This window comes from Dromiciops gliroides, chromosome 2 (genome assembly GCF_019393635.1).
Source record: "Dromiciops gliroides isolate mDroGli1 chromosome 2, mDroGli1.pri, whole genome shotgun sequence".
NCBI classification, from domain to species: domain Eukaryota; kingdom Metazoa; phylum Chordata; class Mammalia; order Microbiotheria; family Microbiotheriidae; genus Dromiciops; species Dromiciops gliroides.
The window spans coordinates 45,583,724-45,600,160 of NC_057862.1; positions in this window are offsets into that span (position 1 = coordinate 45,583,724).

Sequence of the window (16,437 nt, forward strand, 5' to 3'; positions counted from 1 at the left end):
TAGGGATATAAAATAGACATACTATTGCTAAATTCTCCATGATCTCCCACATTCAATTACTTAACCCCATATGAAGTCACAACCCACAATTTAAGAAGCTAGGATCTAAAGAATCCACGAGCTCTGAATCTGATCCTATGACTTATAACCAGAAATTTGACTGGGAATTTTGATTCCCAAAGACACTTGTTGGGAGATCACTTGGTCTCAGAGGTCACAGTTGTTACTATTATCTTTTTAGTTAGAATAAAACCTTTCCCTGTGTGGAAATTTATTTTGATTTGGGGACCCTACCTTTAGGCTGAGATTAGAAAGCCTTAGGCCCTCAGGGTCTCTTCCCCTCCCCCTCAGCTTCAGCTGAGCCGGAAAGCCCTGTGGGCTGTGCAAGACACCAGGTCAGACAGCTGGGGGGAAAAAAAGCCCCCCAGCTCCCTCCAACCTGAGCAGAGGTATCTGAAAGATCCCGGATAGCCTGTGCTGAGGCACTTGAGGGAGGCGGGAGCACCCCCCCCCACCAGCCGCAGCCGTGGCTAGCAGATTAGCTTGGTCTGTGGGGGCACAGGAAGCCCCGAGATTTGAATGGAGAGAAGAAAAGGTATATATAGACCTGGGAGTTAGACAGCATGGGGGGTGGACAAGGACGGATGAGAGAGGCTGAGAAGAGGTTCAGACAAAGAGACGGGGTGGGGGGGGGAACGAGACGAACAGCAACGCAGGACTAGGAGCAAAGGCGGCAGAAGACAGACTGAACAGGAGGCATCGGAGAGCACAGAAGCAGTCAGCACAGGGTACAGGGTGGAGAAAGTGAAGATTAAGAGGAGTTAGAATAAAGGACCTGAGTGCCCTAAGGCCTCTTGTGGCTAAGGCCCTTATTGTATTCAAGAAGATGGAAGCACAGCAGGTGGGAAAGAGATGCAGTGGAAAGAGACCTCAGGAAAGCAGTCAGGTTGTACATTTTATTTCCCTGTATTCTTAATTTTCAATAGTATCTCATAAATAAACTCTGCTTTCATTATTTAGTTAAGAGGCTTCTTAATCCTGTGCTTATCAATTTGGGAGTGGAGCAGTGTGGTGGAACTTTATAAACGGCCCACGTTAAATTAAAGGCAGTCAGATGGCCAAATAGTCAAAAGTCAAAAGTCCCCAGATTAGTCCTCCATAGTTTAGCCCCCCAAAATTAGGCCCAGCTAGTCAGTAAAAATATTTTCACATTTTAATGGCGACTGCGGCAGGACTTACGGCCCAATTATAATTTCTCTAAACTTATCATTTTTCATATAGTTATAATTTTTCTTAAGTCCAAAATTAAAATTTTTTTCAGATTAGATATAGTTATTAATAATTAATTTTTGTATGAGAGAGAGATCAATAGACACAATGAATACAAAGTGAACGCAAACCAGGAAAATCAAAGGTAGGGAGGGGAGAAGCATTCAAACAGGGAAAGGCTTCATGTGGAAGATGGTGTGTTTGACTTTCATCTTTATGGTGAGCAAGGAGCACATGCCAGGCATGGAGGACAGGTGGTGCCCAAACATGGGAAAAGGAAGAAAAAGGGACTGTTTGCCTGCATCGCAGACTGTAGGAAGAGTAACATATAGCATGGTGAGAAAGATAGGCTGCGCCCAAGTTATGAGGGACCTTAGAAGTGTTTCTCAGAGAAATCCAAGTAGCCCCAGAGTGGAAACTTAGATTTCCCAGGGCAGGTATCTTTGGTCACAATTCTCAAGGTTCTAGGTTCTAAAGGAGTTTCTCTAACCTAGGGTTCCTAGCTGCCTTCTGGCCCCAGTCAAGAAAGCCAGTTTCCCCAACAGAACAACCCTTGGTTTAGATGGGATTGGCCACTGAAATCTCTGGATCAATTAGTCAATACATATTTAAAAGAGAGAAAGTCTCTGTGTTCAAGGAGCTTACTATCTAATGGGGGAAGACAATCCACAAAAGGAAGTTGAAACAATAATGAGGTTCCTGATGCTCAATTCCTTGTTCCATTCTACAATCCCAGACTGGCTCTCATTCAATCAGGAAGACTCCTTATTCCAGTGGGCCTAGGGTCTTATAGCTACCTTGGTACTTTGTTACTAGTTATTTAACTTTTCTTTTTACCCAAATCAACACAGGGGGGAAAAAAGTAAAAAAAAAAAAGAGAGAGAGAGAGAGAGAGACAGAGTTCCCATTACTTCAGAAATACGTACAAACCTCTGATAAGAATTGACTGGGAGAGAGTGGTCAGATTTCTACATATAACAGCCTGGTAACAATATTATTTTGAGCAAGCTGACTACCATGTAGCAGGTGTACAAAAAATTAATTATTAACTATAACTAACCTGGAAAAATTATATATAATTGGATTTATGAAAAATTATAGGTTTAGAGAAATTATAATTGGGCCGTAAGTCCTGCCGCAGTCGCCATTAAAATGTGAAAATATTTTTACTGACTAGCTGGGCCTAATTTTGGGGGGCTAAACTATGGAGGACTAATCTGGGGACTTTTGACTTTTGACTATTTGGCCATCTGACTGCCTTTAATTTAACGTGGGCCGTTTATAAAGTTCCACCACACTGCTCCACTCCCAAATTGATAAGCACAGGATTAAGAAGCCTCTTAACTAAATAATGAAAGCAGAGTTTATTTATGAGATACTATTGAAAATTAAGAATACAGGGAAATAAAATGTACAACCTGACTGCTTTCCTGAGGTCTCTTTCCACTGCATCTCTTTCCCACCTGCTGCGCTTCCATCTTCTTGAATACAATAAGGGCCTTAGCCACAAGAGGCCTTAGGGCACTCAGGTCCTTTATTCTAACTCTGAGCCCCTTTCACTTTGTAAATCTCCCTGCTTCTAACTTTCCTCTCCTTACTGCCACCACTGAACCCCTGTGTTTCTCTCTCACCGACCTTCTGTCTGTCTGCTCCGTCAGTCTGCCCTTTGGCCTCTCTTCTTTGCTCCTAGTCCTTCTCGTCTTCTCCTGCGTCCTTGTAGCCCCATCTCTAGTCAGAATCTCTTCTCAGTCTCTCTCGTCAGCCGCCGGCCCCCCCCCCTTGTCCAAACCTCTTCTCAGCCTCTCTCGCCTGTCCTTGTCCGAACCCCCCTGAATCTAACCCCCAGGTCTATATATACCTTTTCTTCTCTCCACTCAAATCTTGGGGCTTCTTGTACCCCCAAAGACCAAGCTAATCCACTAGCCAGGGCTGCGGCTGGTTGGGGGGGTGGTGCCCAAGCAGCTCGTGCCTCAGCACAGGCTAGCCGGGATCTTTCAGGTACTTCCACTCAGGTTGGAGGGAGCTGGGGGCTTTTTTTTTCCCCCAGCTGTCTGACCTGGCGTCTTGCACAGCCCACAGGGCTTTCCGGCTCAGCTGAAGCAGAGGGGAAGGGGAAGAGACCCCGAAGGCCTAAGGCTTTCTAATCTCAGCCTAAAGGTAGGGTCCCAAATCAAAATAAATTTCCACACTATCTATACCTGTCTGTCTGTCTGTCTATCTATCTATGCCATCTCTCCCAGGAAACTCTTGGAAAATAGGGATTGCTTTTTTCTTTGTAGGTATATCCCCAGTGCTTAACATAGTACCAGGTAGGCACTTAATAAATGCTTATTGATTGATTAATTGATGTTATTTCTGAATGAGAATATTCTCCTTTCCTTTATAAATCCATCCTAGAGGGGCAGCTAGGTGGCACAGTGGATAGAACACTGGCCCTGGATTCAGGAGGACCTGAGTTCAAATCCAGCCTCAGACACTTGACACTTACTAGCTGTGTGACCCTGGGCAAGTCACTTAACCTTACTGCCCCCCCCCAATCCATCTTAATAAATAGTCAGGCAATAAATATTTATCAGGTACCTATTATGTTCCAGGTACTGTGCTAGGGGTTGAAGTAAAGAAAGACAAAAGATAGCTCTTGCCCTCAAGGATTGTAAACAGCTTTGGACAAACAAGATATAGATAGGATAAATGGGAAGTGATCAACAAAGGTAAGGCACCAGCATGAGAGGGAAGCTGAAAAGGCTTCTTGCAGAAGGTAAGACTTTAGCTGAGACTTGAAGGGAACCAAGGAAACCAGAAAGGAGAGATGGAGAGGAAGAGGGTCTAGGGATGGGGACCAGCAAGTGAAAATGCCCCAAGTGGGGACAGGGAGTATCCAGTGGCAGGAACAGCAAGGAGGCTGGGGTCACAGGTTCCTATGCTCTCATGATCTGAAATTTATAGAGATAGAGTCAGAAGTGAAGAAAGGTGTGAGTGAAAGAATTGGGCATCCAGCCATTCAAGTACCAAGGACGACCAGGGCAGAGGATGAAAGCACCAGGACCAAAGGCCCTGAACTGACTCCATGGAAGAATGGACATCCTTGGGAACTAATAGAGAGCTGTCAGGACCCAGACCTTTCCAGATTGATCACATATTGTGCTTCTTCCTGTCCTCTGCAGTCCAGTCCAAGTGGCCTTCTGGCCCAGTCCTTACACATAGCACCCCATTTCCCATATCTGGGCCTTGGTATGTGCTCTCCCCTGTGCCTAGAATTCGCTTTCTCCTCTCCTTTCTTATTGGCATCATTATCATTCCAACCACATCCACAGGACCATTTTCTATATGAATCTTTCCCGGATCCTTCCTTCTAATCCCTACATGCCAGTGCTTCACTCCCCAAATTAAACTATTTATTGTGTGTGTGTATATGTATATATATCCATATATGTATGTGCATGTTATCTCCCTTGGGGAGAATGTAAACTCCTTGAGGGCAGGAACTCTTTGACCTTTGTCTTTTTCTCCACAGTGCCCATCTCCCAGCACATTGGAAGCACTTAATAAATACTTATTAGTTAATTTACAGCAAGGGGATCTCAAATACTAGACTAGTGCTTCTGTAAGATGGATAGTGAACTTAAGACAGAATAGAGAATCTTAGCAGTTGTTATAGGACAAAGCTAGGGAGGTTATCTGATCCAGACGTTCTTAACCTTTATGGGGTCATTGACTCCTTTGGCACTATCTAGTAAAGACCTCTTCTCAGAATAGTATTTTTAAATGCATGCACTAAAGCACATAGGATAATAAAGAAAACCAATTCTATTGAAATACAGTTATCAAAGGGTGCAGCTAGGTGGCATAGCAGATAAAGCATCACTACTGGATTCAGGAGGACCTGAGTTCAAATCCGGCCTCAGACACTTGACACTTACTAGCTGTGTGACCCTGGGCAAGTCACTTAACCCTCATTGCCTGGCAAAAACAAACTAATGAATGGATGGATGGATGGATGGATGAATAAACAAACAGATAGATAAATAGATAAATGAAGGAAGGAACAAACAAATGAATAAGTGAATGAATGGGCGGGGCAGCTAGGTGGCACAGTGGATAAAGCACTGGCCCTGGATTCAGGAGTTCCTGAGTTCAAATCCGGCCTCAAGATACTTGACACTTAGTAGCTGTGTGACCCTGGGCAAGTCACTTAACCCCCATTTCCCCGCAGAAAAACCAAAAAAAAAAATAAGTAAATGAATGGATGCAGTTATCAAAAATTAGGGGGGAGAAGTTCATGGGCACCAGGTTCAGGGCACCAGAGCCTTTGATCCAGTCCCACCCTCTCATTTTACAAGCATTTTACAAGCACTCCCTAGGACAAGGATTTTAAATGCATGTCTTGGGCCTCAGGTCTCTAACTCGGAGGCTAATACAGAAGCCCAGATTCCCTGCAAACCACAAGTCCTTGTACATAGTGTGTGTCCAGTTAAGCATTTGCTTAATGAATGAGCAAGTTATCGAATTCAGGAACATGGTTGTCTTGAGGTAGGGACACTATGGGGACACACAGACCTATCTGCTTCCCCAGGCTGCTATCAAAGGCCTTGGTTAGCTGGTTAACTTGTGATTTCCCTGAAAATGTATATACTCTGGGTTTCTAGGTGATTTTTTTTTCCTTCCGGATTCATTCACAATCTTCTTGGTGCAGTCAGCAGTGCTGTCTGTGGCCACGAGGGGGCGCTGTGCACTTGTAATTCTCTCTTCTCTGCAGGGTCTATGAGGAAAACCCCCTATTATTCTGCCAGCCTCAGAAAAGACTCCAACCTGCTGAGAATTAGGGACAATCAAGAGAGGGAAGAAGACAATGAGGGCAGGGAAAGAAGGGAGTCACGTCTTGCCTCTTAGAAAGGGAGGCTGAGTCAGGCCAAGATGGTCCAGCTTAGGAGAGAGGTGGGGTAGGGAGAATAGAAGAGAAGGTGTATCATATATTTAGACTAAGCAGGGGGGATCTGGGGCAGGCTTGCTGGGGGGAAGGGGCTGATGGAGGGGCTCCCACGCTCCCTGTAACCCTCAGCCCCAGGCGAGGGAGACAGCAGGACAGGGCTGTTTCCTCTTTCCTTTCCCTTGGAAGAGAAGAGGGGGGCAGCATCTCAGGTCTCTGTGTCTGTGGGAAAGGCTGGGACAGGCTCAGTCAGAGGCAGAGAAGTGTGGCTGCCCCCTGTTTCCATGGAAACAGACCACTGCTCCCTGAAAGGAGGGGGTGGAGGTGGTAGGCAGGCTTCTTTCTCTGTGGCCCTGGGCAGCTCAAGGCCACAGGCCAGGCAAGATGATGAGAAAGAAGGATTAAGAGAGTTATGGCAAGTGGGAGCCTGATATCTGGGGCTCTAAGGATGCTGCCTTAGTATGATTTTTTCCAAAAAATCCACCCCCCCAAATCCTGCTGTTTAAAAGAAATTTACACTGTAAAAGATCCCTTCTGTCTTCTCTTCCTCCTCCGACCATCCTGGCTTTCCTTTCTCCATATCCTCAGCAAGTGGAGATCCTGAACCACCCCCCAGATCAGGCTCCTTAGAGCCTGACACGTGTCCTTGGAGGGCTCACTGTCCTTCTGTCCCTCCTGAGAGGAATGGGAAGTCAGGGCTGATCAGGGCAGGCAGAGGAATCGGGACTGGCTGGGGAGAGAAAGCACGCATATATGCATAGCTGAGTATGTGCCTGCATGTTTATGTGTGTAGATGTGCTGCTCTGTTTATGGGCAGGTCCATGTTTACATGTGTGTTTCTGTGGATATATACATGCATATATGCATGGCTCTGCTTTTGCTTATCCTTCCTCTTGAATATGAATATCTGGCCCTCTCTACTTCAGCCAAGTCTATTTCAGTCAATACCTGGCAAACAGAAGGTCTCCTGTTCACAGATTTTTCTCTGAGTATGAACTGTGAGCCCTCAGAGAGGAACTTGTCAGTATGTTGAACATGGCTCTCCTTGGGGAATTCATTGTTTAATGTGGGGGAGAGGGGGGGAGAAAAGGAAAGGGAGAAGAGGGCTTCTGCGTAACATATAATGTAGGCTGATGATCTAATCATGAGTTTTATTTAATGCTTATACCTCATTTACCCTGTTAAGTACTCCATTATCTGCACATCCAGCCAAGGCTACCTGTCATCAATGACACACTCAAGTGCTCAAACACTCCAAAGGATCTGTGATCTCATTAATAATAATAATTGTTATTATTATAGCATTTATAGAGCACTTTAAGCTTTGCAAAATGCTTTATGTATGTTATCTCATTTGGTCCACATGACAACCCTGGGAGGTAGGTACTATTATTATCTCCACTTTGCCGATGAAAACACTAGGCCAAGAGAGGTTAAGTGACTTGCCCAGGGTCACACAGCTAAGTAGTGTCTGAAGTAGAATTGATGTGAGTATTCCTTCCAACAGACACAATTTATCTATGCCTGCCCATTCAGTTTCTCTCTATTTGTATCTTCCTATGTTTTCCAAAGGGGATCTTTCTGGTGTGATGGGGGCCTTCTTCCCTTTCTTGTGTTATGGAGAGGATAACAAACACCTAGACTTCCTTTTGGTCATCTCTCAGTCTTGTCACATGACAAGCCCATCTTTTTTTCCCCCTCACATGTGCCTTCGGGTAACCTCTTCTATTTCAGTCTCCTTTGTTCTCCATTTAATTATAATGTGTTGTAGCCTGCTCACACCAGTGCCTTTCTGCATTGTGCACTGCTTGATACTTATTCCTGCCTCCTCAGAGAATGAAGCATTCCATGAGCCATACATTGGTGTAATGTTGGTATTAGAAAATATGAGTCTTTGTTTTAGTGAGAAGTCTGTGGTCATTGAAACAAATGATACCTAACCTGTATAATTAGATTGTAGCCATTAGAAAACCCAAAGAATGCTTCTATCTGTTTTGCAAGCCCATCAGCCTGCATTCAGACACCCACATATGTATATATTCATGGTGCCCCTAAAGTCTTAGTGCTATTAATGCTTGAAACTGCACTAAGACTTTTAGGACACACACAATCTCTCTCTCTCCCTCTCTTTCTGATTTATGAGTGTACAATATATATATATATACACACACATATACGTACATATGCAGCTATGTACACACATAAACATATGATGCACATATTCATCTATAAGTACACATGCGTATCTTAGATAGACACTACAAACAGACATTGACCTGGGCCTAGAACTGAATAGGAGAAGGAGACATGGCTGGATTGCCTTTGGCAAACTGGGCAAAGCTTTTCATGATACCTGACCCAGGCAAGTGTGTCTCCTAAATGAAATACTTTGTAATTATGTCACCTTAGCTCCCAGTAAGTATCTCAAAGTGCTTTCAAAGGACAAATGAGTTTTGAGAACTTTTCTTCCATTCTTGTCCCTCTTATTCTGGGAACAGCTTCCCATTGCAGGTGAAGAACCTGCACAAGGTAGAGTAGTAGGTAGTTTGACTCTAGAAAATCTGTCGGTTGTTGGGTTAGAAAATGCCATCCTCCCTTCTGGTCAAGGGTACTCCCTACTGGGTCACAGTACGCCTCATTCGTCCAGGGCTGCAGAGTTTGGGAGTTGTGTCAGTGGACCCCAGCTGTTGGTTAGTAAGGCTTTCATGAATCCTCAAGCTGCTTCCCAACACACACTCTCTGGGGCTCTGTCTAACTCTGGCAACTGAGTTTCTCTTACTTTTCCATTCAAGGTTTGTTTTCAGGGAAAGCACAATACCTTGCCCAAGTCCCGAATGCAATGAAACATTTGTCCAAACCAACCCAGATCAATAGCCTCCTTCAAAAACTGTAGTTAATTAAGATGAATTCCTCTACTCAAGTCTTTGATTCGTGTCACTTAGAACAAGTGGTGCCCAAGTCAGTTCAATAAAGACCTTGCTCTGAAGGGAGGGGAGAGTTGCCACAGGAAAATGAAAACAATTGAAAACTACGCAAGCTCTGTGAGAACTGCCTGCCTCACTAAGACTCTCCAACAGGAGCAGTGACCCTCAGTTCTCTCTCATCCCACAGACTCCTTCATTCCATCCTTTGTGATGGCTCTTCCTTGACCACTACTTGAGTTTACTCCAAGTGGCAGGGTGCCGCAGGATCGGCAAGGAAGGCCACTTCCCTCTCTTCTATTCCTCACAGTCTTCTGATTCTATGATAGTCCAGCAGAGACCCACTGGCAGGCTGGTGGGTTCTCAGCAGATTCAACTGCCTTCTGAAGACCTAACTTCCTGAAGCATTTACCATCAGTATGACTTTGTTCTTTGGCATGTATGATCTTGGACAACAAGTCCCTTGGTCTCTCTAGACTCCCATGCCTTGATCTATAGAATGAGAGACAATCATTTAATCTCTCCAGACCTCAATTTTGTCATCTATCAAATTAGGCGATTGGATTAGATGGCTTCTAACGTCCCTGCTAGCTGTAGGTCATGGGATGCTGTATCCTATGGAGAATTTCTCAAGTCCCTTTAATGTCCCTTTAATCCTATGATTTGTGTTGACCTTATATCGTTACTTTTAGGACTCATGTTGTTTCCTCAGATAGACTGAATTCTCAGGAGGTGGAGAACATGTTTTGTATTTCTTCTGTATCTCCTATGGAATCCAGCGCAGTACTAGGCACCAGTTTGGGAACTCAGTAAATACCATTTGAAAGAATGGATGAATGAATGAAAATGATCAAGCTGGGTGGTCATTTATTCTTTCATTTTTGACAAAAGCCCTGACTGTCCCAGAACCAGGGATATTCTGGAGCAGGCTTGAACTGGCTATGAGAGCTTAATGGGGATAATATATTGTTGGTCAGTTGTTTTTCAGCCAAGTCGGACTCTTCATGACTCCATTTGGGTTTTTCTTGGCAAAGATACTGGAGTGGTTTGCCATTTTCTTCTTTGGCTCATTTTACAGATGAGGAAACTGAGGCAAACAGGGTTAAGTGATTTGCCCAGGGTCACACAGCAAGTAAATGTCTGAAGCCAGATTTGAACTCACAAAAATGAGTCTTCCTGACTCCAGGCCTGCCACTTTATCTACAGGGTTAATACAGATGACTTCTAATGAGGAGCTATTCTGTGCTGGGGTCAGGGTTGCTTCTTTGCAAAGTTGTGAAACATGTGAGGCTTGTCATCTACACTTTTCTCCCTCTTAGTCAGGCTTTCTCCTGTCAGGGGCTTGGGTCCTTGTATGCTAACATCCTCCCTTTCAAAATGTGATTTCAGGAATATTTCTGAGACATTTGTTGTTATTGTTGTTCAGTTGTTTCAGTCATGACCCCGTTTGGGGTTTTCTTGGCAAAGATACTGGAATGGTTCTCTCTGTGACATATGAAGAACTAAATGATGGAAAAGACTTAAAGTATGAACCAAGGTTGGTGAGGGGTCATGGGGGATGGGGAGAAGGGATTTTCATTTTAATAGGAGATAAGGCCCCGATTTTAGGATCCTAGATCTAGGGCTAGAAGAGGACTAAGAAGCCTTTTAGTCCAGGGCTTAGAAATCTTTTGTATCATGCACCACTTTGGAAACATGGTAAGGCCTGTGGACCCCTTCTCAGAATAATGGTTTTATGTTTTTTAAAAAAATCATAATTGAAGGAAATGCTAAATATCAGGGGTTGGGGAAAATAAAGATATAATCCCTTACTGCCTTCTATGTTCACATATTCTCTAAAATCTATCTATAAAGCCTTTGATATTCCATGAACCCCATGTAAAGAACCCCTGATTTAGCCAACTTCCCTCATTTTACAGATGAGAAAACTGAGACCCATAAAGGTCAGGTTATTTGCTCAAGGTCACATAAGTAATGAGTATTGAGACAAAGGAATGAATCTCTAATGGTAGGATTGCAGGCATAGGCAAGTCATATAGCTGGGTATTTAAGGGATGATAGGGACCTTCCCAGTGTCCTTAAAATCACATCACTGTGATGGACTACCTACCTGCCCATCTATGGCTGTCAAACTCTTGGTGGGACCCCTATTTTGCCTTAATTGGCCTTGCGTTATAGCCCATAGAAGTTTGATGAGGACAGAATGGGGAGTCTACACACAGCCAGGAAATCTGCTGGTTCCAGAGCGGTTAGTGAGTCCCCTCCTTTCCCACTCCCCCTCACAAACTTTCAGGGCAGCCCAAAGATATGTTTTAATTCCCTGGAACAGGGTCAGAGGAGGGAGAGTTTTCTCATCTCCTGATCAGGTGGCTTGAGTTGCTCACATCTTCTTGGAGAGATTTAATCAACCAGCAAATGTCTTCTGAGCTTTGTCTCTGCACAAGACCCTATGCTAGATACTGTGACTGCACAGAGAAGAAGGACATGTAGCTCCTTCCCTCTGGGAGCTTGCAGTCCAGTTAGAGACACAAGGAAGAAACACAGGACAAAAAATCAGCCCAAGTAAGAGGCAAATGTAAACTGAGTAGCCAAGGAGTGACGCAAGAGCACATTGCAGAATCAGAATGTTTGAGCTGGAAGGAATCTCAGCAGCCAGCAAGTCCAACCCACACTGAAAAATAATCGTTCCTATAACACCCTGGACAAGCAGTCAGTCAGATTTTGCTCAAAGGCTTCTAGTGAAGAACTGACGGGACTCTACCTTCCGAGGTGGGTTCCTCTTTTGTGTGAGGGCTGAAGAAGATGGCAAGCTTCACGTGGATCAGAGTGGTCTGGGAAGGCTTTCTCAAGGAAGAAGAATTGGTGCGTGGGTAGGACTTTGATAGGCATAGAGAAGAGGAACAGGGCATTCCAAGATTGGGGGATGGGGAGGGGGAGAGTAGCAAAGAGGTAAAACTATGAGAGGAGATACTGAAGGAAATTAGCATGGTCGGAGCACAGGGCTCATGTTGGAGGGGACGTACTTTTGTAAAGGTATCCCAGACATTCAGAGTCTTAGAGCCGGATGGTGTATCAGAGGCATCTAAGCCAAAGCATTTCTGAATAAGAATTCTCTCTCCAGCGTCGCCGATTATTGGTCATTTGCTTGAAGATCTCTAGGCACGTTGGGGGTGGGGTGGATCTTAATCGCCAGACTTAGTCTTTTAGTCTCTGGGCAATGGGGAGTGACTGAGAACTTTTGAGCAAGATCTGATCTGAGCTGTATCTAAGAGGGGAAAATGATCTGAATGTACATGTAGGAGCAGAGAAGGGAGAGGCCAGAGGTGAGAACGATTAGGAGGTTATTTTAAGAGACTGGGCCTAAGCTGGTGAAGCCCTGCACTATGGTGGGAGAAATAGAAATGGGAAAAAAGTGAAAAATGAGATGGAGATTCTGAAGAAATAAACCAATAGAACTTCGTGACTGATTGGATGTGAGGTTGGGAAAGAGCAGTCCAAGAGGATTTCCAATTTCTAAGCCCAAATGACTATAAAAATAGTGATCAACATTGTTTCCCCAGAATTCATTGCAGTAGACTCACCTCCACAAGAGGTGTTCTTCCCTCCCTGCCTTCCCCCTCATCTCCTTTCCTGCTCCCAGGCTGTTGTAGAACTAAGAGTCTTCTGGAGCCAGCTCAAACTGGCTATGAGAGTTGATTGTTAAATTTCAGTAGAAGCATTTATACTTTGGAAATTGGCAAAGCTATAAATCAGGGCTTGATTTGTTGTTTTGTTTTGTTTGGGCTTAAGAGAAAATGTTCATGCAGATTAAACTTCAAAGTATGTAATATGCACACCCCCATCCAGTTGTTAAACATTTGCTGCACACCACTACCTAGAAACCACTGGGTGGGAGAAGGAGGAGGAGTCCCCACCCCCAAGCCCCTTGTGTTTCCTCCTTTTCTCTTCCCTTAGGTGGGAGGCTTAGAAAGCATCTGGGCTGCTTGACTCCTTCAGCAGCTTGGATGGAAAGCAAGCCAACGACTTCTTCTGGTGGGACAGAGGACTGCCGCCGGGCTTTGCCATTTGTCCTGCCTGAACCTGCTGTGCACCTCTACCAGCGTTATCTGGCCTACTCTTGTAACCCCAGGGTCCGTGGACTTTAATGAGAAGCGATATCATCAGGAAAGTGCATAATTGGAAAAGCAGACAGAGTAGCTAGCACATGGCTGTCCCTGCCTCCAGGTCCAGTGCCTCATCCACTTCAGTGCCATTAGTCTCCCAAGAAATCTGTGGATAGATTTCAGAGCTTGGATGGGGAAAAATACATCTTGATTTAAATACAATTGCTTTACCTTGTAATCTTTTTATTTTATTACAGGCATTTAAAAACATTATTCTGAGAAGAGGTCCTCAGGTTTCACCAGACTGTCAAAGGGTTCAGGACATCCACAAAAAAATGTCCAGAAAGGTCTAGAAAATCATAAAGAGGTGGCAGACTTCAATCAGTGATAGCCTAATTTCCTGTCTGCCTTCGGTCCAAGAACCAAGTTTCAGTCTTGGACATAAAGTATGGTATTTTCTCCGAACCCTTCTCTGTCCTCAGATTTTATAGGACCATAGGATTTAAAGCTGGATGGGACCTCTGGGTCCAATCAATGACTGCGTAGTCCAATCCCTTCCATTTTTGAAGACAAGGAAACTGAGGTTCAGAGGGGTGAGATTACTTCCCCAAGGTCATGCAGATAGTAAAAAGCAAAGCCAGGTTCTGAACTCAGGTCTTCTGATTCAAATTCCAGGACTTTTTTTTGACTAACCTGGGACAAAGATACAGAGATACCCACCTTTCCCTACCATGACTGTTGTTCCAGGGAGCTTGGAGGGGACTTAATCAATAGCCATTGGCCACATGACCATGAGACCTGGTATTTGATTTTCAGCACCAATGTATTCTCATTCCTTCTGTCTTCTCTTCCTTCTCCTTAAGAGAGAAGCAAGCAAACAAACAAAAACCATTTAGTTTTGTGGGAGGTGAACCACCTCCTCAACCCAAGCATGGTGCTTCTCAGCATTTACAACATGGCCCGGGGGCTCCTCTAAGGCAGAAAGACAGGGACATCTGTGCTTCCAAATACCTCTCAACAAGGGCAATCTCTCCCTCCCCTCTTCCATTGAATCTCTCAGCAAGTCGCTCTTCCTGAACGGAAATAATGGAGAGAAGCACACAAAAAGGTGAAAAATCAGGCTCTCTGCATTTAGCTGGGGCTTATTAATATGGAGATGACATCACTGACAGCCAATCCCAGAAAGCCCTTTGTGTCTCGAGTTCTAATAAAGCCAATTCGTCAGAATAATTTAACAAGGCTAACGGAAGTCTGCACTAAACCCAGTTCCCTAAGTCTCTCCCAGTGTGTAGGAAAACATCAATAATAAAGCCACCCACTCAGCCTTTCATGGCACCACATCATAAACTGTCCCGCTGGGGTTTATGGGAAATCTGGGGGCTGAGGAGTTGGGGAATGGTAGGAAAACAAGTCAGGGAGCCTCATCCTAGGATATAGCTTTGTCATATCCCAAGGAAGGTCACAGTGGTATCCGTGGGGATGTCAGGAACTTGGTTAAGGAGCTGAGACTCCTTTTTTAGCCCATCTGGGTTCAGATTCCTGTAGGAGAGCAAGGCTCCATTGCCCAGGAGCTATAAGAAAGTACCCACCTCCTTGGTGGCAAAGTATCTAGGGGTGGGGTTAAATATTAGAGAAACATGGAAAATGCCCTATATACTGTGTCTAAGGAAGGAGCTGAGGGACCACAGTGTCATTCTATATAGTCTCTTAGGGTCTTTTAAAAAGATTTTATTTAATTTTTAATTTATGAAATAAAACAAGCATTTCTATAACATAGTAAAATAAAAGATGATTGCAAATAGAACTTCAAATCATATTATCTACAAGTTGCTATTCCTTTTAAATATATAATAGTTATCATGCAATTCTTTTTTTTCCTTCTCCCCCCCCCCCCAATCATAGATTCTTCTTTTTTTATGGCAATGAGGGTTAAGTGACTTGCCCAGGGTCACACAGCTGGCAAATGTCAAGTGTCTGAGTCCGTATTTGAACTCAGGTCCTCCTGAATCCAGGGCCCGTGCTTTATCCACTGTGCCACCTAGCTGCTCCTGAGAGTCATAGATGCTTAAAGGTGCAAGGGTCCTCAGAAATCAGTCCAACCTCTCATCCAGAGCAGGACTATCTCAGTGACAATGACATGACCCATCCTTTAACAGAAGAGAATGTGATTTTAGGACTGGAAAGGACCTCAGGTTTCACCTGGTCTAATCTGTTCCTGAAAGAGAATGCTCATCATAACCTACCTGAAAAGTGGTCACCTAGCTGAAGACCTCCAATGACCGGAGAGCATGCTGCCTTCTCTCCGCTGTTGGACAGCTCTAATTGTTGAGAATATTTTTCTAAAATCAAGCCCAATTTGACATCTTTTCCACATCCACCCATTCCTCCTGGTTCTGCTCTCTAGGGTCAGACAGATTAAGTGGAAACACCTTCTAACTTTCAGATACTGAAAGAGCTGTCACATCTTACGCCCACCTCCCCTGGCCCTTGAGTTTTCTTCTTTCCTCTCAACAACCCCAGTTCCTTCAGCCTGTCCTCATGTGCCTTGATGTCTTTCACTATCCTGCTTTCTCTCCTCTCAACACTGCCTGGCATATCAATGCCCTTCGAAAACAACTGTGCCCAGAAATGAACCCCTTCCTCCAAACGTGTAGGACAGAGTACAGCTGGGCTGGCCCCTCCTCATTCCTGGAAGCTATTCCTCTCTGAATGCACCCTACAATTGCATTAGCTTTTTAGCTGCCACATCACACTGCTGATGCATCGAGCTTGAAGCCCATTAAAACGCCCTGGTCATTTTCCGACAAACTGCCATTGAATCATGAATTGTCATAATGTTCTCTTGCTCTCTGACCAAGGGCACAGATCTGTGAGATGCCTGATTTGGATCAGGAGCACAGTTTGTGGCCATGGTACAATTCTCCCTCTGTGTGAAAATCTGCGCTTGTATAAATATTAAATTTTTGGCCTCAGATACACCATGCTCTAACACAATGACCTAACTGAGGCAAGATACATGGTCTGACAGCTGGTGGCATGGTGGATAGAGCCCAGGGCCTAGAGTTAGGAAGACCTGAATTCAGATTTCACCTCAGAGACTTACTAGCCGTGTGACTCTGAGTAAGTCACTTAACTTCTGTCTGCCTCAGTTTCCTCAACTGTTAAATTAAGATAATAACAGCACCTCCCTCATGGGATTGTTGTGAGGATCAAATGA